At 44.1% G+C, this 22,769-nt stretch overlaps 1 protein-coding gene across 5 annotated transcripts in view; it reads left to right on the top strand.

Moving 5' to 3' along the window:
- SFR1 (SWI5 dependent homologous recombination repair protein 1) overlaps positions 1-22,769 on the top strand; it is a 77,116-nt gene that overhangs the window by 43,834 nt on the left and 10,513 nt on the right. The window lies entirely within an intron of this gene.

The following is a 22,769-nucleotide window of genomic DNA, read 5'->3' as shown; positions in this document are numbered from 1 at the left end:
GGAGAATTTCCATGCATAAAACATTTCTTAAGAAATAAAATCTGACTAGTTAGGGCAGAAATTAATTTATTAATTCTTGAAGGCGTGTGAAATGTTAGAAATCCAATTTAACAGAGAAAGAATTTAACTTAGACCCAAAGATGCTAACATTGGTATCCAATCGATATATTTTAAATGATACTGCCTCTTTGATATAAAATGGTGTTCTTTTTTTATGAGACGATCATTTGTTGCTTTAATTTTTGTAAAGGTTTTTGCAGACATTTGACTATGATATACAGTTGTGTTACAAACAGAAGTTCAAGCATCTGTGGGAGACTCTAGAGTGAAAAATGAAACACACACTTCACACGGGATGTGATGCAAATACATTTGATCCGTAAGTGTAATAGAAACCGTAGTCATCAGATTCAACGCTGGACATCAAATGTGGCAGTCTTCTGCTTAAGCAGGAAGCAGAAGAAAAGTCCCTTTCTAATATTACTAATACTCAATAAGGTTGGATACATTTTCTCATGCTGTCACCAGGTTACTAAAACTTTCTTGCCTTCCAGAGAGCCTAGTCTTGTTCACTAAGATCCTCATGTGAGTTAGACAAATCTCATCTTGGTAGCAGAAGTAGAGAAAACTGGTTAATTTCTTAAGTGGTGTGACATGTTCAGTTGTAACTTTGTTCAGGTGGCATGGCGCTTCTCATGAAGCTAGAGAATGAGTAAATGAGTGTCCTATTTAATTTAAGATTAAACATAAAATGTTTAGTGGAGAACAGACGTTTCTATCAATTTGCGAAGAGTAATGTTATCAAGACAATGTTGAAAAAGTGGGAAAAAGTGTCTCTGTTTTCAGGGAACTACGTACGATAAGTCAGTTCCCTGGGGGCTCTTTCTGTGATGTATGGGAACTAATGCGGGGGAAAAAACAGGAAATAAAATCATGAAAATCCGGTTTTAAGGAAAGACAACTGTTGGAAACAGCCGTTTGTACAGGGTTATCCCCAAACTTATTATTTTCAGATCTGTTTTATTGCTTTTAGGACCCTGGGCACTTTACCGCTGCTAACTAGTGTTAAAGTGCAAGGCCTCCCTGTGTAAATTGTATTGGTGTTTGGTTTCTTCATGATTTGCTTGACAAGTAAGTCCCTAGTACAGTGCACCAGGTGTGCCCAGGGCCTGTAAACCAAAAGCTACTAGTGGGCCGGCAGCACTGATTGTACCACCCACCCTGCAAACAAGTCTCAGGCCTGCCACTGCAGTGTCTGTGTGTGCAGTTTTAAACTGCCATTTCGATCTGCCAAGTGCACCACTTCCCAAGGCCCAAACCTTCCCTTTTACTACATGTAAGTCACCCCTAAAGTAGGCCCAAGGCAGCCCCATGGACAGGGTGCAGTGTATTTAAAAGGTAGGACATGTACTGATGTGTTTTACATGTCCTGATAGTGAAATACTGCCAATTTCGTTTTTCACTATTGCAAGGCCTATCTCTCCCATAGGGTAACATAGGGATTTCCTTGAAATATATTTTAAGTGTAATTTCCCTTTGGGAGCAGAAAGAGATGTGGAGTTTAGGGTCTCTGAACTCACAATTTAAAAATACATCTTTTTGTGAAGTTATTTTTTGAATTCTGAGTTTGTAAATGCCACATCTGCTAAAGACTTCTAGCTGTAGACTCTTTACCTTAGAATTTCCTGGCGTCAACTTGAAAACCGGAACTTTTGCTGAGCAATACCCTTGCCTGCCATCTGGTGGCGTCATTTAGATCTGTGTGGCATCATTAGAGCTGTCTGTGACGTTACCGTCGCCTATAAAGCCACCACCTAGGCGCGCGTATGTCAGTTCTTTTCCTTCCGCGATGGTTAAAGCTCAGATCCAGAATCAAGCTACCCTCTGTCTTTTTTGACAGGCTTTTTTTTCGGATTTTTGTCGAAGATTAGATGTTGTCTCTGGGAAGGATGACATCTAGGAAGATGGGATTTAAGCGTGCAGTGGCTTCCACAGCACTGTGTGGGTGACGGACCACCAAAAGGTATGTCTCTGGTGTTTAGATCGAGACCACGACTTGAAGTCGTGTTCCGACTGCCGGGCCATGGCTCTGAAAGCTTTGAGGGAGTGGTCCCTGAAGTTCAGATTGGCCTGGAAGTCGATGTTGGTGGGCGGGGCTCCGCAGAGGCCCCGATCGAGGAGGATGTTGCAGGACCGCTCCAGGAGCTCCAAGTCATCTTCGTCCCACTCAAGGTCCTCCAGGCACTCGGGGAAGGGGCACAAGAAGAAGAAGTCGAAATGGAGTTTGACTTCACCTCGCCGACGAGGCAAGTCAGGAATGTCAGCGTACCAGGCACAGTTCAGCAGAGCCTCCCCCCTTTCCGGGAGCGACCCCCGCTCAGCTCAAAGAGTTTTATGAGACCATGCATCTCATATTTGAGCGGGCAGGCCCTGCCAGCGCCCCTTTGGGTCCCTCGAGGTCGGCAGGGGCCCCATCCGGTTCCACGCCAGTGGCCTTGGCGCCGATGGGATCTCTTGGATCTTATATTGGATCCAGAACGACGCCGAGTTTACACAGTTGGCCTCCTCTGGCGTTGCTCCTGACATTAACACGACTGCCTTTCACCCCTTTTGAGGCTTCGGAAGGGGCGGGGTAACACAACTCCCACAGACCAGCCACAGTCCTCTGCTAGGTCAACATCTTGCGCGGCGACGGGGTTGTGGTCCCTTCAGACCCAGAGGGTCTGGCCAGAAGTCGTCCACCACCAAGTCCCCCTCCTCCACAGCGCCCAAGTCCTCTTAGTGTGATTCTGCAAGACTATACTCGTCCAGTTGGAGGGAGCATTCAGTTTCATCTCCCTCACTGGCGGCCCATAACATCGGACAAAGGAGTCTTGCAGATGATACAGAAGGGCTATTCCTTCCCCTTCCGGTCTTTCCTTCCCCAATGCCTCTGTTAAATGAACGACTGATGGAGGATCACTTAGCTTTGCTCCACGAGGAAGTTACGGCTCTCATGCCAAGGGAGCCATAGAAAGGGCCCTTATGTCAGAAGTAGGCAGTGGTTGTTAGTCATGCTACTTTCTGATACCCAAAAAGAACAAGGGCCTTCGCCCTATTCTGGATTTGCGGGACGTAAACCTCTTCCTCAGAAAGGAGTAATTCAGAATGCTCACTGTGGCTCAGGTCTTGTCTGCCCTAGACCAAGGAGACTGGATAGTAGCATTGGACATACAGGATGCGTATTTCTATATCCCCATCCTGCCTGCCCACTGGCATTACCTGAGGATCAAGGTGGGCCACAAGCACTTTTAGTTTACTGTGCTCCCCTTCGGCCTTACCAGCGCGCCTCGGGTGTTCACCAAAGTGATGGCGGTGGTAGCAGCTCATCTGTGCAGGTTAGGGGCTTCAGTCTTCCCATGCCTTGACCCTGAAGGCTCCTTCGCCACAGGCAGTCGTCACCCACCTTCAGACTACGGCGAACCTCCTGCATTTGCTGGGGTTCACTGTAAACATGCCAAAGTCACACCTGACTCCCTCTGAGACGCTCCCTTTCATTGGAGCTGTTAGGGGCACAGTGCAGTTTCGGACCCATCCTCCTGAGCAGCGAGCCCAGGATATTCAGGACATGATTCCGATGTTTCGGCCTCTACCCTGTATTTCGGTGAGAGACTCTGAGGCTGTTGGGCCTCATGGCCTTCTGCTAGTCAAATATTCCAGATGGCATATGAGGGCTCTGCAGTGGGACCTGAAGTTCCAATGGGCAGAGCATCAGGTCAGGTCTTGGAGGGAACTGCAAAAGATTTGCAGTGGTTGTTAATGAACTGTGATTGGGTCAGAGTCAGACTCCTCTCCCTTCCCCAACCAGAGTTTACTGTAGTGACAAATGTGTCACTTCTGGGATGGGGAGGCCATCTGGAAGAGGTAGAGATCAGAGGCCTCTGGTCTCCGGCGGAATCCAGACTCCACATCAACTTACTGGAGCTCAGGGCGATCCACCTGGCATTGAAAGCATTTCTTCCTGTTGTAAAAGGGAAGGTGGTGCAGGTGTTCAAAGACAACACCACCGCAATGTGGTACTGCAACAAGCACGGTGGTGTGGTACTCTTTGTCAATAGTTCCTGAGTCTCTGGACATGGCTGGAAGAATAGGGCATAACCCTGGTGATTCAGCACCTGGCAGGTTCTCTGAACGCCACAGCAGATGAACTCGGCCGTCGATGCCTAGCTGATCGCAAGTGGTGTCTCCACACTGAGGTGACACAAGGACTCTTTCAGCAGTGGGGAGAGCCTTGGTTAGATCTGTTCGCCTCCGCAGAGAACACGCAATGTCAGCAGTGTGTTGGAGCTCGACAATGCTTTTCGGCACGAGTGGAGCACAGACCTCCTGTGCGCCTTTCCGCCTATAGCACTTCTGCCCAGAGTTCTCAAGAAGATCAAGAACCACCAGGTCCAAGTAGCCCTGGTGGCTCCGGACTGGGCACGGAGAGTCTGGTATCCCGAACTTCTGAAAATGAGCATCGATCCCTCGATCAGACTGCCCCGCCAGGAAGATCTTCTGTCGCAGCAGCAGGGGAATGTTCTCCACTCAAACCTGTCAACTCTGTGGCTTCATGCATGGAGATTGAGTGGTGGCAGTTGACAGCCTTCGACCTTCCTCCCGAAGTCTGTAAAGTTGTTTGGCAGCCAGACATCCCTCCATTAAGAAAGTATACGCCTGCTGTTGGAATCGTTTTGTAAATTATTGTACAGAAAGATATGTTGATCCTCTTTCTGCTTCTCTCTCTGACATTCTTCTATTTATCTTATCCCTTGCCCAGCAGGGTTCTGCCTTGGGCACTCTGAAAGGCTATCTTTCCCCCTTATCAGTGTTCTTTCGGCCGCCTGATCAGCCGTCATTATTCAAATCACCTATTGTACATAGATTTCTCAAAGGACGTGTACATATGTTTCCCCTTACGCCCTTTGTTATGCCTCAGTGGGACTTGAATCTGGTTCTCACATTTCTTATGTGTGCTCCTTTGAGCCACTGCACAACTGTTCCCTCTGGCTGCTCACCTTCAAGACAGCCTTCTTACTGGCAATAACATCTGCCAGGATGGTGAGTGAGATGCATGCTTTCTCATCTAAGCTGCCATACCTCACCATGTTCCCGGACAAGGTGGTACTTCAAACTCGTGCCTCTTTTTTCCCCAAGGTGGTGACCTCATTTCACCTGGGTCAAATCATCACCCTGCCCACCTTCTTTGCTCCACTGCATCCCTTTAAGTAAGAGGAGCGACTCCATCGTCACGACCCAAAAAGAATGTGGTTGCTCTACTGTGACGGCACAAAAGAATTCCGGGTGGATGACCAACTCTTTGTGGGGTACTTGGGAGCAAAGAAAGGTCGGGCAGTGCAGAAGCGATCATTTCACCCATTAGCGATCTGCTAAGCACTGGCCAAGAAGCAGCCTCCTGAGGGCTTGAGAGCTCATTCCACCAGGGTCAAGGCTGATACCACTGCATTAGCACGGGGTGTTCCAGTCCTGGACATCTGTCAGGCGGCGATGTGGGCATCCTTGCACACGTTCGCAAGACATTACTGCCTGGACAATCAGGTCCGTAGAGACAGGCATTTTCCAAGTTCGGTCTTACAGGACTTTCTAGTGTAAAGAAGATCTGTCTGCAGGCTACCGCCAGGAGGTTATGGTTTAGGTATCTATTCTACAGTAAGGAATCTGCAGCTAGAAGTCTATCAGATGAACAATTTACTTACCTTCAGTAATGCATTATCTGGTAGAGGCTGTATCTAGATGCAGATTCCTTACACCCACCTATGCCTTCTCGCTCTGCAGACATGTCCAAATTGGGTCAGGGATTGTCCCTTAGAGGGCCCTAGTTTTTTGCATAGACAAGCTGTTAGTTTTTTCCATGGCTCTGTGCTTCTGGCTTGGAAGTTAGTGGAAAAGGAACTGAAGTACGCGCGCCTAGTTGGTGCCTTTGTAGGTGACCATGATGCCACAGATGGCTCCAACAACGTCACGTGGATCCAAACGACGCCATCCGACGGCACGCGCAAGGGTATTGCTCAGCAAAAGTTCCAAACTGACGCCAGGATTCTCTAAGGTAAGAAATCTGCAGCTAGATAGAATCTCTACCAGATAATGCGTTACCGAAGATAAGCAACTTGTTTTTATAGACAGTGGGCGTTTTCTTGCTTAACCATTCTGTGCCTCTGTCTGTCTGCTGAATACACGTCTAGTTCAGGATGACAGTTGGGCTGTTTGTGCATTCACTCTAGACAGTCACACAAAGGGGGCTGAGGTGTGCCCTGCATATCCTGATGGCTCAGCACCAGGCTGATGGGTCTTCCTGAGCTACAGTGGTGGGAGGAGCTGACACTTGCACCTTAATAGGGCTGTGACTGTCCTCACACAAAGCAGTCACCAACCCCCTGGAGTATGTCTGGGTCCAGGGCTGGGAAGCATGGTCTTGTGTACTACAAAAACTTCTCTTTTAAGGGTGCCTACAGAAATGGGTATAAGCACTGGACTTCTGACACCACATAGTTTGAACACTTCTGGACTGAGGACATTCTGCCAGGAAGAAGAGCTGGATGCTGTGGGTGGGACTGCCACTCTATTGCTTTGTTATGTTGGCCTGCTTCTTGGTGCTTCTGTCCTGGGAGTGAAAGTACTGGACTTGGTTTGCTACATCCTCTTTCCAAAGTTCTTCAAAGTATCGAACTGAGCTTGCCTCCTGTTAAGAAGAGTCAGGGACATCAAAGACTTTGGGGGTCATTCTGACCCCGGCGGGCGGCGGTTGCCGCCCGCCTGGCGGGACCGCCATTTGGCCGCACCGCGGTCAAAAGACCGCTGGTGCCATTTCAAACTTCCTGCTGGGCCGGCGGGCGCTAACATTGTTAGCGCCCGCCGGCCCAGCGGGAAGGGGGCCTGCAACACTGAAGCCGGCTCCGAATGAAGCCGGCGGTGTTGCAGGTGTGCGATGGGTGCAGTTGCACCCGTCGCGCTTTTCACTGTCTGCTAGGAAGACAGTGAAAAGCAGGCTGGGGCCCTGTTAGGGGGCCCCTGCACTGCCCATGCCACTGGCATGGGCAGTGCAGGGGCCCCCAGGGGCCCCTAGACACCCGTTACCGCCAGCCTCTTCCTGGCGGTGTAAACCGCCAGGAAGAGGCTGGCGGTAAGGGGGTCAGAATCCCCAAGGCGGCGCTGCTTGCAGCGCCGCCATGGCGGATTCGCCCAGCCGGGGGAAATCCATCGGGAAACCGCCGGATCCGGTTTTCTGACCGCGGCTTTACCGCCGTGGTCAGAATGGGCAGGGAAGCACCGCCAGCCTGTTGGCAGTGCTTCCGTCATTTTAGCCCTGGCGGTCTCGGACCGCCAGGGTTAGAATGACCCCTTTTATCTGCCAGTGCCTGGGCTCTTTTGTTGAGAGTCCTGACTTGCCAAGTGGTGCCAACTCCCTTCCCTGGCCCTTTTGGAAGTAGAAGCTGGTGATGTGAAGGAGAAAATCCATGCATCAACGCGCTGCGCCGTAAGAATCGACGCAGCACTTGTCTCGCGGCTGGAAAATCGACACATCGTCTGTCCCACGGCTACAGAATCAATGCAGCGCCTGTTTCACCGCGATCCCATTAACACAGCACGTCTGGATTTTCCAAACATTGGCCCTGGGCGCCAATTTCTCAACACCCCTGCATCGCAGTAAGGAACTAAGGCTGCGTGTCTGGCAATCAACGCATCGCCTTTCCCGTGAGGAAAAAATCAACGCTTAACTTCCCCTGCCAGTAAAGAACCAGCACATCGTCTCAACTGCGAGGAGAGAATCAACGCATCACCTCCCATGAGCAGTAAGAAACCGATGCGTCACTTTGCTTTTCTGGCACCTCAACTCACCTGTGGCCCACATTGTCCTTGTTTTTGGCGCATCCCAGGTACTTTGTGCTAAAGTGATACATTCATTTATTCCTATGGATTTAAACTTGCCTAAACTTGTAAAAAGTGATATCTCGACTTCTATATGTTGAACTTTTGTTGTTTTGGTCTTGTTTTATTCAGATAAATATTGGCTATTTTTCTAAACTGTTGTGGAGCCCTTTTGTAGTGTTTTCAATGAGAGAGAGAGAGTGTGTGTGTGTGTGAGTGTGTGTGTGTGTACACATGTGTACACTTTTACACATTGCCTCTGGGATAAGCCAGACTGGTTGTGCCAAGCTACCAAGGGGGTGAGCAGGAGTTATAATAGCTATGTGACTCCCTTACCCTGGCTACAGTGAGGGCTCCGACTTGACTGGGTGCAAATCACTGCAATTAGAGACCCGATTTCTACCAACAACTAAATTGAAAATTAAAGGAAACATTTTAAAAGACAGATAATATTCAGGAAAACCCCCAAATTATTTAACCTTTAGGGGTGACTGTTTTTTAGGAGTCTGGGATGGGTGAAGTTTAGGGCTGGTGATTGTATATAGGGACCTTGTATTGGTGGAGTGTAGGGGTGGGAGGGGTTTTTAGGGTTTCCTGATGAGTGGAGTTTAGGTGTGTTGAGGGGTTTTTGAGGTGTTCAGGGGTGAATGTAGGGGTGTTGATGGTTTTTAAGGTTCACACATGGGCCGGGTTTAGGACTGCAGAGGGGTTTTAAGGTTAAATGATAGAGTTTAGGGGTGGTGAAGGGTTTTTAGGGTTCAGTAATGGGTTGCATAGGGGTGGTGAGTGGTTTTATTGGTCAGGGATGGGTGGAGTTTAGATGTATAAAGGGTGTATTGGGTTGGGTGTTGTTAAGGGGTGCTGAAGGTTTGTCAGAGTTCAGGATTTGGTACAGTTTAGCAGTGGTGAGGGTTTTGAAGGGTTGAGGCATAGAAAAGGTTTTGTGGAGTTCACGGATAGGTGGAGTTTAGGGGTAGGGTGGGGTTTTGGATTTCAGTGATGGGTTGAGTTTAGTGGTCAAACATAGGTGTAGTTTAGTTGTGTTAAGGCATGTTTGGGGTTCTGGGATGGGGGTAGTTTAGCAGTAGAAAGTGCTTCTTAGGGTTTAGGCATGGGTGAAGTTTAGGGTCCAAGGATTGCCAGAGTTTAGGCATAGTGAGACTTTTCAGAATGGATGATGTTAAAGGGATGTGAGCGGGTCGGGATAGATGGTGTTTAGGGGTGGTGCTGAGGGGTCAGTGAATTAAAAACATCCAAAATAATTGTTTGACACTGTAAAAGATATAAATCCGAAATAATATCCCCTGAAGTAAAGCAGTTAAATAAGTACCTCAGACAAAAAGGTTTCTGAAAGTAAGACCTGCAACCATTGCATTTATACCTCAAAAAATAAGCATGCAAAAACATATTTTTCGAATAAAAAGACATTCAATTAATTGGTTTCTATAAAATTGTAAATGTCATTTAGCCTGCAAATTTCCATTAAACAGATTAGGTGAAATGTGATCTGCTGAGGCGGCCCCAGAAATAAAGATCCAGCAGGGTAAGTCAAGTACTTTGCCATGTGCTTAATCCGAAGTCCCCATAGGTAATAGCGGAACAGGGGTGCAAGACTGTGGACTACTGGCAGCAAGCCTGGCCATGCCACTAGCCTACCCAGGATGGCTAACCACCACTTGGAGTATGCTTTAAGTTTGCAGCAGGTCCATTCCTAGCTGCCTGTCCATCACCTTCAAATGAAGTAAAGATGTAGACTTGCCAGCAGTTTGGCAGAGGTTCCTCTGAATGAGTCTGTGAACTTTGATGTTACCACTGTTATGCGTCTAGGGTGAGGGAGGCTGGTACCTGTCTAGGTAAGCAAGCTGGCCACAGTAGGTCTCCATACACACTTGTCACTCCTCTTTGATGGAAAGGCTCCAGCCATCTAAACACAAACAAGTTAGGCCGGCTCTTTTTTGCATCACAGTCTCTTCTATGCACTTTTCACAGATCCTTCTGTTGTGGGTCTTCTGACTGATCAAAGTATTCATGAAATAAACTGCACAAGGCTCTGTTGTGTTCTTATGCATGTAGTTGATTGATTTCAGGGAAGGAGTTGCATAAACGTTGTGTTGCACATCACTCCATGTTTGCAGGATTTGAGTACACAACTTACCATACTCACTGTATAATTGTGTTTGATGAGCCATGGCTTCTTCTCCTGATCCCAAATTCTGTACAGTATTATCCTAAAGTTAAAAAACATGTTTGCACGATTGTTGGACTACAATCAGGATGAGTAAAGGTAATCCAAATGCACTTCTCATAGAGAACATATGCCCAGGAGTAATAATACCTGCTCCAGTAGGTGCCGTATTGTCTGATGTAACTACTTTGTATTGCTGAATTTCAGGGGTCAGGAGCGTCAAAGCTTTAGTTAATTTTCCTCTAGACTGGGCTTTAGTTTCACCTGAGGATCTTCAGTTTTCTAAACTAAAGTGATTGAGTTATTGCACTGAAGTATCCGGGGGAGCTTGGTACTTTTTAAGTATCTGCACAGAACAACATCATTTTACAGTGATGTTAGTGCCTCTATTCAAACCACCAAGAGATTCATTAGTGCTCCCAAAATGCATTATTATGTGCTCTGACCAGCCATTCTGAAGTACTGTACTGGAAAAAGATGCGTGTTTTTATTGATTTGGTGGCTGCCATAGACATACATTTGCAGAGACATCCTATCCTACCACAAAGATCTGCTGAGGCAGCACGACCGGGAATTGATAGTGCTGAATGATGTTGATCGCTGACCATTGATAGCACACTAAATTCACATATTTTCAGAACTACCAAGAGCAATAACTAGTCATAAGTTTAACGACAAAAAATAGTTTGTCCCAGTAAAGCTGATTAGTGCCATCCTGGTAAAGTTTGTGTTCAGAAAATGAAACATTAATGTGACAGGAAATTAAATTCTAATCTGTTTTTGCCCACAAGGGATTGGAGAAAATTTATAGTATACTCATCAGGTTGAAGCAGTAAAAAATCAACTGAACTCTGTTAAGAATGGAACTGCATGACAAAAGGACAAAGGGTGGTGACAATAGAAATATGAAGGATACTCTCACGTGGGTATAAATGTCCAGCATGCAAGATTCAATTTTAAAACATTTCCCTACCTCTTACCAGAGAGACCCACAATTCTAGGAACGAGATTCTCAGTAGGGGACCTTGAATTCCACATGGAAAACACTACAACTTCTGTAAATACTGAGGCACAATGCAATATATTTCTTTGTCCTGTATTTCTCAAAGGGTTACCAGTCTACAGTTTATGGTTATTGTAGGTATATTTGTGTTAGTGGTGGAGCAGTGAATTGTTCATGGGCTTACGTGACATCACAGACTTTCATAACCTAGACTGCACATGGGCTAACACAAATGTCTTGTAGGAACTCTGCAAAAAATAATAATATATGGGATAAAGTACCCCCTGCTGTACATTAGAAGGATATTACTAGTCACAGATGAGTTCCATAACCATATCTAGAAATGAGGCTGAAGGCCAGGATCCTTGATAAGATTATGGAACTCCGAGATGACTTGCAATATCCTTATCATCTACGCCATGGTGTTCTTTAGCCCATATAATACATGTTCATACCATCACCTTTTCCACAAGCCACTTAAAATCTTGGTGCTTAACTCTTTCATATGAAAGAGCAAGAATGTTTGCCAACATGAACAATAAAAATAAAACCTGTAATGCAAAATTAAGTACATCAAAAACTTGCTTGATATTTGTTGCAACCAGATGGTAGAAACTGTTTAATACAAGTCAATTGTTTTAATTTTTTTTATTTCATGCTGCAGTAGCTCGGAATGTGTAGAAACATGCTGAAAGTTTCTAGCTTTTCTCTAACTATCCAAGCAGTACAAAAATGAACATGTTCTCTCTGCTTGTCATGGTAAACTAGAAAAATAGAGCAGAAGAAAGAAAAGCAATGTAATGTTTTCTTTGCTTTAAACAATTGCTTAAAGTAATGTTCGTGACCTGACCTGCCTGTCACCTTGGCTGCTTGCAGCAGGCATTATGACGTCAAAACTCGACTATAACAACTTATAATAGTTAAGTTCTGACATCTTTTCTTTATAATCGGTGACTTGGTGCATCACAAGTCACCGATTATGAATAAACTAGAGTCTGGCATTTATACAGGGATTACAGAATTCCAAATATTATAATTGAATTACACTTTTTCTTCAAAATAGTCAATGACTGTCTCTCCTTGCCAGTCATTCTAAATCCTGTTACCACCACCACAAAACCATATCTATCCTCCTTCAAATTGCTGTCCTCTAAAGAAACCAATGAACTATTCAAGGCTGTCAGCATAAACAGCTGAAAAGCAGACTCCTTCCCCAAATATATTGAAAAATATTTTTTTGTATCCTCTGCACCCATACCCACAAGAAGTAATGAATTCCTACTTTTAATCAGGAGATTTCTTTAGTGACCTAAAACATTTAATGTAAAACAAAGTTAGGACTTCATCAGTCGGACACAAAGAACTGCAGATCTGTATCCACAGGAGCTCTTCTGGGTAAGCTTATTGAAAAAAACAGCTTTGTTCCTCAAGTCTCTGCTTTCCGTGAATGAATGAAACAACATTCTCTTAGACCTGTCATCCTTAGGTGGTTTTCCCTCAAAACATTTGGTTGCTTACTTCATGTGTGTGCTGATTCTTTTTGTTGGCCCTAGGACTCTGAGCACTTTACCACTGGTGACCAGTGCTAAAGTGCATGTGCTTCTCCCCTAAATATGGTAACATTGGTGTATACACAATTGGCATATTTAATTTACTTGGAAGTCCCTTTTAAAGTAGTGTACTATATACCCAGGGCCTGTACATTAAATGCTACTAAAGCGCCTCCAGCATTGATTGTGCCACCCACTTTAGTAGCCCTTTAAACATTTCTCAGTCCTGCCACTGCAGAGCCAGTGGGTGCAGTTTTACTGCCACTTTGACTTGGCATTTAAAACCCCCTGCTAAACTCTTAGCTCCCCTTTTATTGTAATTGTATTTTTATAGCGCATCAAAAGTGCTTTTCGGCAATTAGGATTAGGTGGTGGATTAGTATAGGGAAATATGAGGATAGTGTGAGTGTAGGGAGGTATGGGTTAATTTGATTGGAGGACATTTGAGTCTGTTAGATTGATTGAATAGAATATTGGAGAGATAGAAGAGTGAAGAATCCAGAAAGTGTTAATTGGGAGATCATAGTAGTAAGATGACATATGGGAAGAGTAAAGGAGAGAAGGAGGAGGGAAGAGTCTAGTCTGTAGAAAGGGATTAGGGAGATCATAGTAGTACAATGAGGTTTGGGATGTGTCAAAGGAGAGATACATGAGAGAATGTAGTAGGGTTGGTTTGGAGATCATAGTAGTAAACTGAGGTTTGGGGTGAGTCAGGAGGGGTAGATGAGGGAAGAGTCTAGGAATGGTTATTTTGGAGATCATAGTAGTAGAATGAGGTTTGGGATGAGTCAAGAGAGTGAGGATAGATTGATAGAGATATAGGGTGAGACAGAGTAATGCATTGGATATAGTGTTTTTTTTACCTCTTTTATCTTGTACAGTAGAATTGAAGTAATAAATAGATACATGATTACATATTACGGAAATATATGTGTAATTAATATAATATATTGAGATTTACGTTTGATTGTATAAACACAAACTTTCAAGTGTTGCAGTATTTGAAGTTAATTTATTTGTGTACTTTTATAACATTATTTTTATCTTTCCACAGTATTTCAATAGTGAAATGATTGTAGATAAATAGTAAAGATAATGTTAACCTATTGTGATAGGTAAACCAAAACAGAGACTTATAAACATCTAATCGAACAACTTATATAGAAACTATCCAATGACCTATGGACATGTTAAGCATTGAATAATATAATTATATATATATAAATATATGTATATATATATATATATACATTTGTTAAGCAAGCCAAAGAGTATGTAGTTTTACGGAAATAGTTATTATACATATTTGTACAGAGAAATACACAATTGTGTATGTATGTGTATGTGTGTATATAATTTTCTATATATATGTGTGTGTGTAAAATCAAATTATAAAATTTTACACAGGGATATCTGCATATGCAGTACATTGCTGCTTAGGTACAGGGGTTATGTAGGAAAGAGCCAACTCTTGAGTAGTCTTCTGAAGGTAGATCCGTGGATCTTCTATTTAGGGGTAATGAATTCCATAGTTTGGCCACTTGAACAGAGAAAGATGTATCACCTATTGTCTTTTTCGTGTGTGGTGGGGTTTTGAAGCGAGGTGCCTATATTTAGTGGAGGTTCCTTTGTTGAATGCATTTGGAGAATTTATTCCTGATGAAAAGTGGTCCTATTCCATGTATTGCTTTGTGGGTGATACAAAGCAGCTTGAAGGTGGATCTTCTGGCATCCAGTAACCAATGTAGGGCCCTCAAAGCACGGGAGCTGTGGGCTTGTGTCTTTACATGTAGGATTAGTCTGGCAGCAGAGTTCTGAATCTTTTGTGGTCTTTTCATATTAGATAGAGATGATCCATGGTAGAGGCCATTTGGTGTAATCTGGTTTAGACAGTACAAGAGAGATAGTAGCCTGGATCTGGTGTGGAAAGCTGAGGTGGGGGAAGATGCGTTGCACAGTTTTTATGGAGATGAAGCTTGATCTTGCTAATTTGTCCACTTGGGCATTCATTGGTAACTTTGAGTCCATGGTAATTCCAAGGTTTCTAACTTCTTTAGATACTTTAGGAGCTGGTCCCAGTTCGTCAGGCCGTGCGCAGAGTGGCTCATTCTTTTTCCAATTGCCATATGTGAGTATTTCGGTTTTGGAAGCATTCAGTTTGAGAGGGCTCCATGTCATCCACTGATCAACAACTTTGAGGCAACAGAAGATTTGTGAGTTTCCAGTGTCTTTGGGGCATACCAGTTTAAAGAGTATTTGTGTGTCATCTGCATAGTTGTAGCAAGTGAGCTGAAATTCATTGATCATTGCTGGTAATGACTTAATGTAGATGTTGAAAAACGTGGGTGAGATGATTGAGCCATGAAGGACCCCTAGTTTTGTGAAGTACGGTTTGGATGACAAAGGGGGGAGTATAGATGACATTTGTTCTGTTTTGACGGTATGATGTGATCCATTCAAGAGCAGTATCCTGTATGCCGGCTTCGTAGAGACTTTGTTTCAGGGTGTCATGGTCAACTGTGTCAAAGGCAGCTGAGAGGTCCAACAGAAGTAGTGCAGCAACTCCATTGCAGTCTACTGTGTTTTTAAGGTCATCCCAGATGGCGATGACTGCAGATTCTGTGCCTCTTCTTGGGCGGAATCTAGTTTGGTAGTCTGAATGTATGGAGTTATCTTCAATAAATTGTGACATATGGGCAAATGCTGCTCTTTCTATCAGTTTGCCCAGGAAAGGTCCAAATTTAATTGGTCTGTACATGTTGGGGTCACGTGATTCCAGATTTGTTTTCTTTACTTAAGGGCATGATTATGCCTTTTTTAGGTCTTCAGGAAAGATTCCAGTAGTTAAAGAATTAGTGATGAATCTTTTTACTGGTGTGTCATCAGAAGTAGATAAAAGAATGACAATGTGTGGTGGGCAAGGGTCAGAAGGGCAGCCAGTAGGCCTGCTTGGTTTGAGCAGATCCATAAATTCACTTTGTGATACTTGTTTGAAGGAATGCATTGGCTGGGTTGGCTTACTTTTGGAGGGAGTTTTGGAAATGCTTTGGAAATGCTAGTGGTCTTCCTTTGTTTGAACTAGGAGTCCATTGTGTCTGCCTTGGTGTAATGATTTGCCAGTTTGTCTGTGAATTCTTGAGTAATGGTATGAGTTCATTCTATGCATTTAGGTTTTCGAAATTCAGTGAGAATTTTTATAAAATTCTTTATGTGCAGATTTGCCATTTTAAATACTGAATTCATAGTACCTTTTTTTTAGCTTTTTTTGATTGGTTATTTGTATATTCTGTTAATTTTGCACAGTTGAAGTTTGTCTTGAATGCTGTTTGTTTTTAGCCTGGTTCATTGGTGCTCTGATTTGTTGTTTTATCTTTTTTAGTTCTGCATTTATCCAAGGTGCTTGTTTTCTTTTGTCCTGTGTTGTTGTTCTGAGTGGTATTAGGATATCAAAAGTTTCCAGTAGCCACTCATAAAGCTTTTTAACAGAAATTATTGTGTCTAGATCTGTGTTGTCTGTTAGTTGTGTTTATAAATATTCAAAATTGAGTTTGTTCCATGGTTGATAGGTGGATGCATGTAAGGTGGTCTTGGGTGTGCTGATTTGTGGAGTTTTATATTTGAAAGGTACCAAATGGTGGTATCACCATGTGACTGGTGTGATGCTTTGAAGGGTAACTAGTTCTAGGTTTGCAAAAATGACATCTAGGATGTGTCCAGCGATGTGTGTGGGATTGTATACAATCTGATGTAGGTTCAGTGTGACTAGGCCAGGGATGATAGATTTTGGATGGGGCATGTAGGGTTTGTCAAACCAAATGTATAGGTCCCCAAAAATGCATAGGTTGGAGTATAGTGTAATAAGGTTTGAAACTGTGTCTAGAAATGTGTCTGGGAATGTCAAATTGCTAGGTGGTGGTGTGTAAAGGAGGAGGACATTACAGTAGGAAGTTGGTGTAGGGTTGCATCTGTGATGAAGGCCTCACAACCTTGTATGGAAATGTTGTCCGTTTTGCTGAGATTTATTGTTTCCTTAAATAAATAAGCTAGTCCATCTCCACTTCCGCGTATGCAGTCTTGTGTGATAGTTTGATAGCCTGGAGGAATGGCTTCATGCAACACTGGAGCCATGTCATCTCCCAACCATAATCCAGTTATGAAGACTAAGTAAGGTTGTGTGTCTGTGAGCAAGTTGTAGATGTGGTGCTTGTTTTAAGAGAGTGATCAGGCATTTATTAGTAGGCAGTTTAGAGATTTTGTTTTGGTGGTGGTGTGACTTTGATTTGTGGAAGAGTGAGCAGTATATTTTAAACTTGTAGCAGGTGTGCCATTAGTGCTGATATTAACTGTATGAGGGTCAAAATAGTGTTGTTTTTCTACATCATGTTCCTTGTCCAGCAGGCTTAGAAGGCATTTTGGTGGATCTGTGTGTGCCTGTGATGGAGATGGTGGTTGAGAGTGAGATGGTCAGTTGTGTTGTTTTTGTAGAGTAGCCTTTTGTGTAATAGACCTGGAGATGCGAAATTGTGAAGAGTGCGATGTTGTTTATTTAGTTTGCATCTGTTTAGGGTGGAAGGAGTATGGGTTAGGGCTTGTGGTGGAGCATGTGGGTCATATTTTAAGGCTCTGAAGTGTGCAGTGGATGAGAGGCAGGTGAATGACTGTTGCTGTGTTGGGGTGTTTGTGGTAGATGTTGGTGAAGATAGAGAATTTGGGAGTAAAATTGGTTCAGGATTTGTATTATTTGTGTAGTTATGAGGGTGGGAGTTGGTGTTCGTTTCTATTCTGTGATGGAAAGTAGTATGAAAGTGTGAGTGTTTTTTGATGTGCTGGTGTGTGTGCTTTGTTTTGTTTTTGTGGAATAGTGAGAGGAGATGTTGATGTGGTGGTTTTCTGTGAAGAATGTGTATTTAACGTACTGCTAGTGAGTGGTATTTGAACAGTACAGGGGGTGGTGATGTGTTTTGGAGAAGAGGGTATGTGGTGTGTAAGAGAGGCTGGACAAGAGCTATGAGTGTGTGTGTGTTAGATTAGATCACCGGAAAAGACATTGTGGAGTGGAGTGGAGTGTTGTTTTTAGCCTGGTTCATTGGTGCTCTGATTTGTTGTTTTATCTTTTTTAGTTCTGCATTTATCCAAAGTGCTTGTTTTCTTTTGTCCTGTGTTGTTGTTCTGAGTGGTATTAGGATATCAAAAGTTTCCAGTAGCCACTCATAAAGCTTTTTAACAGAAATTATTGTGTCTAGATCTGTGTTGTCTGTTAGTTGTGTTTATAAATATTCAAAATTGAGTTTGTTCCATGGTTGATAGGTGGATGCATGTAAGGTGGTCTTGGGTGTGCTGATTTGTGGAGTTTTATATTTGAAAGGTACCAAATGGTGGTATCACCATGTGACTGGTGTGATGCTTTGAAGGGTAACTAGTTCTAGGTTTGCAAAAATGACATCTAGGATGTGTCCAGCGATGTGTGTGGGATTGTATACAATCTGATGTAGGTTCAGTGTGACTAGGCCAGGGATGATAGATTTTGGATGGGGCATGTAGGGTTTGTCAAACCAAATGTATAGGTCCCCAAAAATGCATAGGTTGGAGTATAGTGTAATAAGGTTTGAAACTGTGTCTAGAAATGTGTCTGGGAATGTCAAATTGCTAGGTGGTGGTGTGTAAAGGAGGAGGACATTACAGTAGGAAGTTGGTGTAGGGTTGCATCTGTGATGAAGGCCTCACAACCTTGTATGGAAATGTTGTCCGTTTTGCTGAGATTTATTGTTTCCTTAAATAAATAAGCTAGTCCATCTCCACTTCCGCGTATGCAGTCTTGTGTGATAGTTTGATAGCCTGGAGGAATGGCTTCATGCAACACTGGAGCCATGTCATCTCCCAACCATAATCCAGTTATGAAGACTAAGTAAGGTTGTGTGTCTGTGAGCAAGTTGTAGATGTGGTGCTTGTTTTAAGAGAGTGATCAGGCATTTATTAGTAGGCAGTTTAGAGATTTTGTTTTGGTGGTGGTATGACTTTGATTTGTGGAAGAGTGAGCAGTATATTTTAAACTTGTAGCAGGTGTGCCATTAGTGCTGATATTAACTGTATGAGGGTCAAAATAGTGTTGTTTTTCTATATCATGTTCCTTGTCCAGCAGGCTTAGAAGGCATTTTGGTGGATCTGTGTGTGCCTGTGATGGAGATGGTGGTTGAGAGTGAGATGGTCAGTTGTGTTGTTTTTGTAGAGTAGCCTTTTGTGTAATAGACCTGGAGATGCGAAATTGTGAAGAGTGCGATGTTGTTTATTTAGTTTGCATCTGTTTAGGGTGGAAGGAGTATGGGTTAGGGCTTGTGGTGGAGCATGTGGGTCATATTTTAAGGCTCTAAAGTGTGCAGTGGATGAGAGGCAGGTGAATGACTGTTGCTGTGTTGGGGTGTTTGTGGTAGATGTTGGTGAAGATAGAGAATTTGGGAGTAAAATTGGTTCAGGATTTGTATTATTTGTGTAGTTATGAGGGTGGGAGTTGGTGTTCGTTTCTATTCTGTGATGGAAAGTAGTATGAAAGTGTGAGTGTTTTTTGATGTGCTGGTGTGTGTGCTTTGTTTTGTTTTTGTGGAATAGTGAGAGGAGATGTTGATGTGGTGGTTTTCTGTGAAGAATGTGTATTTAACGTACTGCTAGTGAGTGGTATTTGAACAGTACAGGGGGTGGTGATGTGTTTTGGAGAAGAGGGTATGTGGTGTGTAAGAGAGGCTGGACAAGAGCTATGAGTGTGTGTGTGTTAGATTAGATCACCGGAAAAGACATTGTGGAGTGGAGTGGAGTGTTGTTTTTAGCCTGGTTCATTGGTGCTCTGATTTGTTGTTTTATCTTTTTTAGTTCTGCATTTATCCAAGGTGCTTGTTTTCTTTTGTCCTGTGTTGTTGTTCTGAGTGGTATTAGGATATCAAAAGTTTCCAGTAGCCACTCATAAAGCTTTTTAACAGAAATTATTGTGTCTAGATCTGTGTTGTCTGTTAGTTGTGTATATAAATATTCAAAATTGAGTTTGTTCCATGGTTGATAGGTGGATGCATGTAAGGTGGTCTTGGGTGTGCTGATTTGTGGAGTTTTATATTTGAAAGGTACCAAATGGTGGTATCACCATGTGACTGGTGTGATGCTTTGAAAGGTAACTACTTCTAGGTTTGCAAAAATGACATCTAGGATGTGTCCAGCGATTTTGTGTGTGTGTGTTACACAAGTAATTTACACATTGTCTCTTGTGATAAGCCTGACTGCTGTGGGCCAAGCTACCAGAGACTGAGCACAGGTGTGTTTTGGTGTGTATCTGTCTTACCATAACTAGAGTGGTGGTCCCTTCTTGGACTGGATGTATACCCCTAACAGCTAGAGACCCATTTCTATCAGTTTCTGACCTGAAATAGTCACTAAATCTCCATTTATTGCTTGCTGTGACTACCTCAAGCATATTGTTGATTCTAATAGATTGGATACTCTCCACCTACTTGACCTTCTATCATCCTTCTAAACCATTGACCACCAACTACGACTTCATAGACTAATTGACAAAAAAAATCCAGCAAACTGTCCTTATTAGAATCAGGTTCTTCTTCTCAGAAATTCCTCTCAATTTGTCATGTGTTCTCCATTATGCTGAGCATCATTCAGCAGCTAGACAGGTGTCCTTCAAGTCTCATTGATACTTCTTCTTTAGTATAATGTATATCTGTCACCACTGCTCTGGTTTGTCAGTGCTATAACGCTTACTTGTAACAGCTACACCACTGACACCCAACTCATCTTAAAACTGGAAAATCTCTTGGGCCTGGACAAAGGTGGCCTCAGCCAAGAGCTTCAGGACATAGGTCACTTAAGTCTGTAGAAGCATCTTAGTTTTTCAGCAATGCTCCTCCATGTCAGTTGGTGATATTAGACTCCATACCGCACTGGAAGTGACAGAGCAGTCTTGCACATAAGAGACACTCCTCCATGCTAATGTCATTTCCTTTTCTTTGAAGGCCTTATGACATAGATCTGGAGGTTAGCTCTCAACGTTTTAAGTCTTCTAACTATTCCAGAGCATTTCACAATGTGTTAGGGAATGATGACCCCACCTAAGATGATGGGATTCAAGCTGTACCCGACTGCAGGATGCAGATGTCAGTAATGGACCCGCACAAGGTGCACCTTTGGTGCTTAACCTGTATGACCAATGCGCCCTAATCTACTCAAAGTTGATTCGAGACCAAGAGGCAAAGTTCTACATTTCCAGCTATAAGGCAAAGCTGTGGTCTTCCTAGAGGTCCTGCTTGCATTCGATGGCTGTTTCTGTCACTATTCCACTTCCTATTATAAGTCTTAGAGTAAGTCAAAATCTAAATATAAGGACAAAAAAGCAAAGCAGAACTCGACCCCATCCCACCACACTGGTAACAAAGCCACAAAGGCATCAAGATTATAGTCACACCCATTCGGGGTATCCAGTCTTGGTTCGAACGCTCCCTGAATTCTCCGGGTCACCATTGAACCCGCAATAAATCTAGAGCTTCTAGGAGGCCTTCTGCAAATCCTTAATGCATTTCGGACTCCTAGCACACCTTTGTGTTCCACAGAGCCATAGAGGCCTCCGGTTGGGCTGTTGCCAGTTGGCCCTCCCCAGCCCTAAAGGCTTTCCTACTTTCCATTATGGGGGGTTTATTGTAGGTTTTCATGGGCAACACCACTGCCATATGGCACGGAATCTTATAGAGACTTCTAGTTGCAGATTGTGAGAAGGTAGCCTCTTTCTAGCCTTGTTACCCCCACTTTTGGCCTGTTTGTGAGTGTATGTCAGGGTGTTTGTCACTGTTTTCACTGTCTCACTGGGATCCTGATAGCCAGGCCTCAGTGCTCATAGTGAAAACACTATGTTTTCAGTATGTTTGTTATGTGTCACTGGGATCCTGCTGGTCAGGACCCCAGTGCTCATAGGTTTGTGGCCTATATGTATGTGTCACTGGGACCCTGTCACACAGGGCCCCAGTGCTCATAGGTGTGCATGTATATGTTCCCTGTGTGGTGCCTAACTGTCTCACTGAGGCTCTGCTAACCAGAACCTCAGTGGTTATGCTCTCTCATTTATTTCAAATTGTCACTGACAGGCTAGTGACCAATTTTACCAATTTACATTGGCTTACTGGAACACCCTTATAATTCCCTAGTATATGGTACTGAGGTACCCAGGGTATTGGGGCTCCAGGAGATCCCTATGGGCTGCAGCATTTCTTTTGCCACCCATAGGGAGCTCTGACAATTCTTACACAGGCCTGCCACTGCAGCCTGAGTGAAATAACGTCCACGTTATTTCACAGCCATTTTACACTGCACTTAAGTAACTTATAAGTCACCTATATGTCTAACCTTTACCTGGTAAAGGTTAGGTGCAAAGTTACTTAGTGTGAGGGCACCCTGGCACTAGCCAAGGTGCCCCCACATTGTTCAGAGCCAATTCCCTGAACTTTGTGAGTGCGGGGACACCATTACATGCGTGCACTACATATAGGTCACTACCTATATGTAGCTTCACAATGGTAACTCCGAATATGGCCATGTAACATGTCTATGATCATGGAATTGCCCCCTCTATGCCATCCTGGCATAGTTGGCACAATCCCATGATCCCAGTGGTCTGTAGCATAGACCCTGGTACTGCCAAACTGCCCTTCCTGGGGTTTCACTGCAGCTGCTGCTGCTGCCAACCCCTCAGACAGGCATCTGCCCTCCTGGGGTCCAGCCAGGCCTGGCCCAGGATGGCAGAACAAAGAACTTCCTCTGAGAGAGGGTGTGACACCCTCTCCCTTTGGAAAATGGTGTGAAGGCAGGGGAGGAGTAGCCTCCCCCAGCCTCTGGAAATGCTTTGTTGGGCACAGAGGTGCCCAATTCTGCATAAGCCAGTCTACACCGGTTCAGGGACCCCTTAGCCCCTGCTCTGGCGCGAAACTGGACAAAGGAAAGGGGAGTGACCACTCCCCTGACCTGCACCTCCCCTGGGAGGTGTCCAGAGCTCCTCCAGTGTGCTCCAGACCTCTGCCATCTTGGAAACAGAGGTGCTGCTGGCACACTGGACTGCTCTGAGTGGCCAGTGCCACCAGGTGACGTCAGA

The sequence above is a fragment of the Pleurodeles waltl genome, chromosome 6 (assembly GCF_031143425.1).
Source record: "Pleurodeles waltl isolate 20211129_DDA chromosome 6, aPleWal1.hap1.20221129, whole genome shotgun sequence".
Lineage (NCBI taxonomy): Eukaryota > Metazoa > Chordata > Amphibia > Caudata > Salamandridae > Pleurodeles > Pleurodeles waltl.
This window is presented reverse-complemented; position numbering and strand designations above follow the sequence as displayed.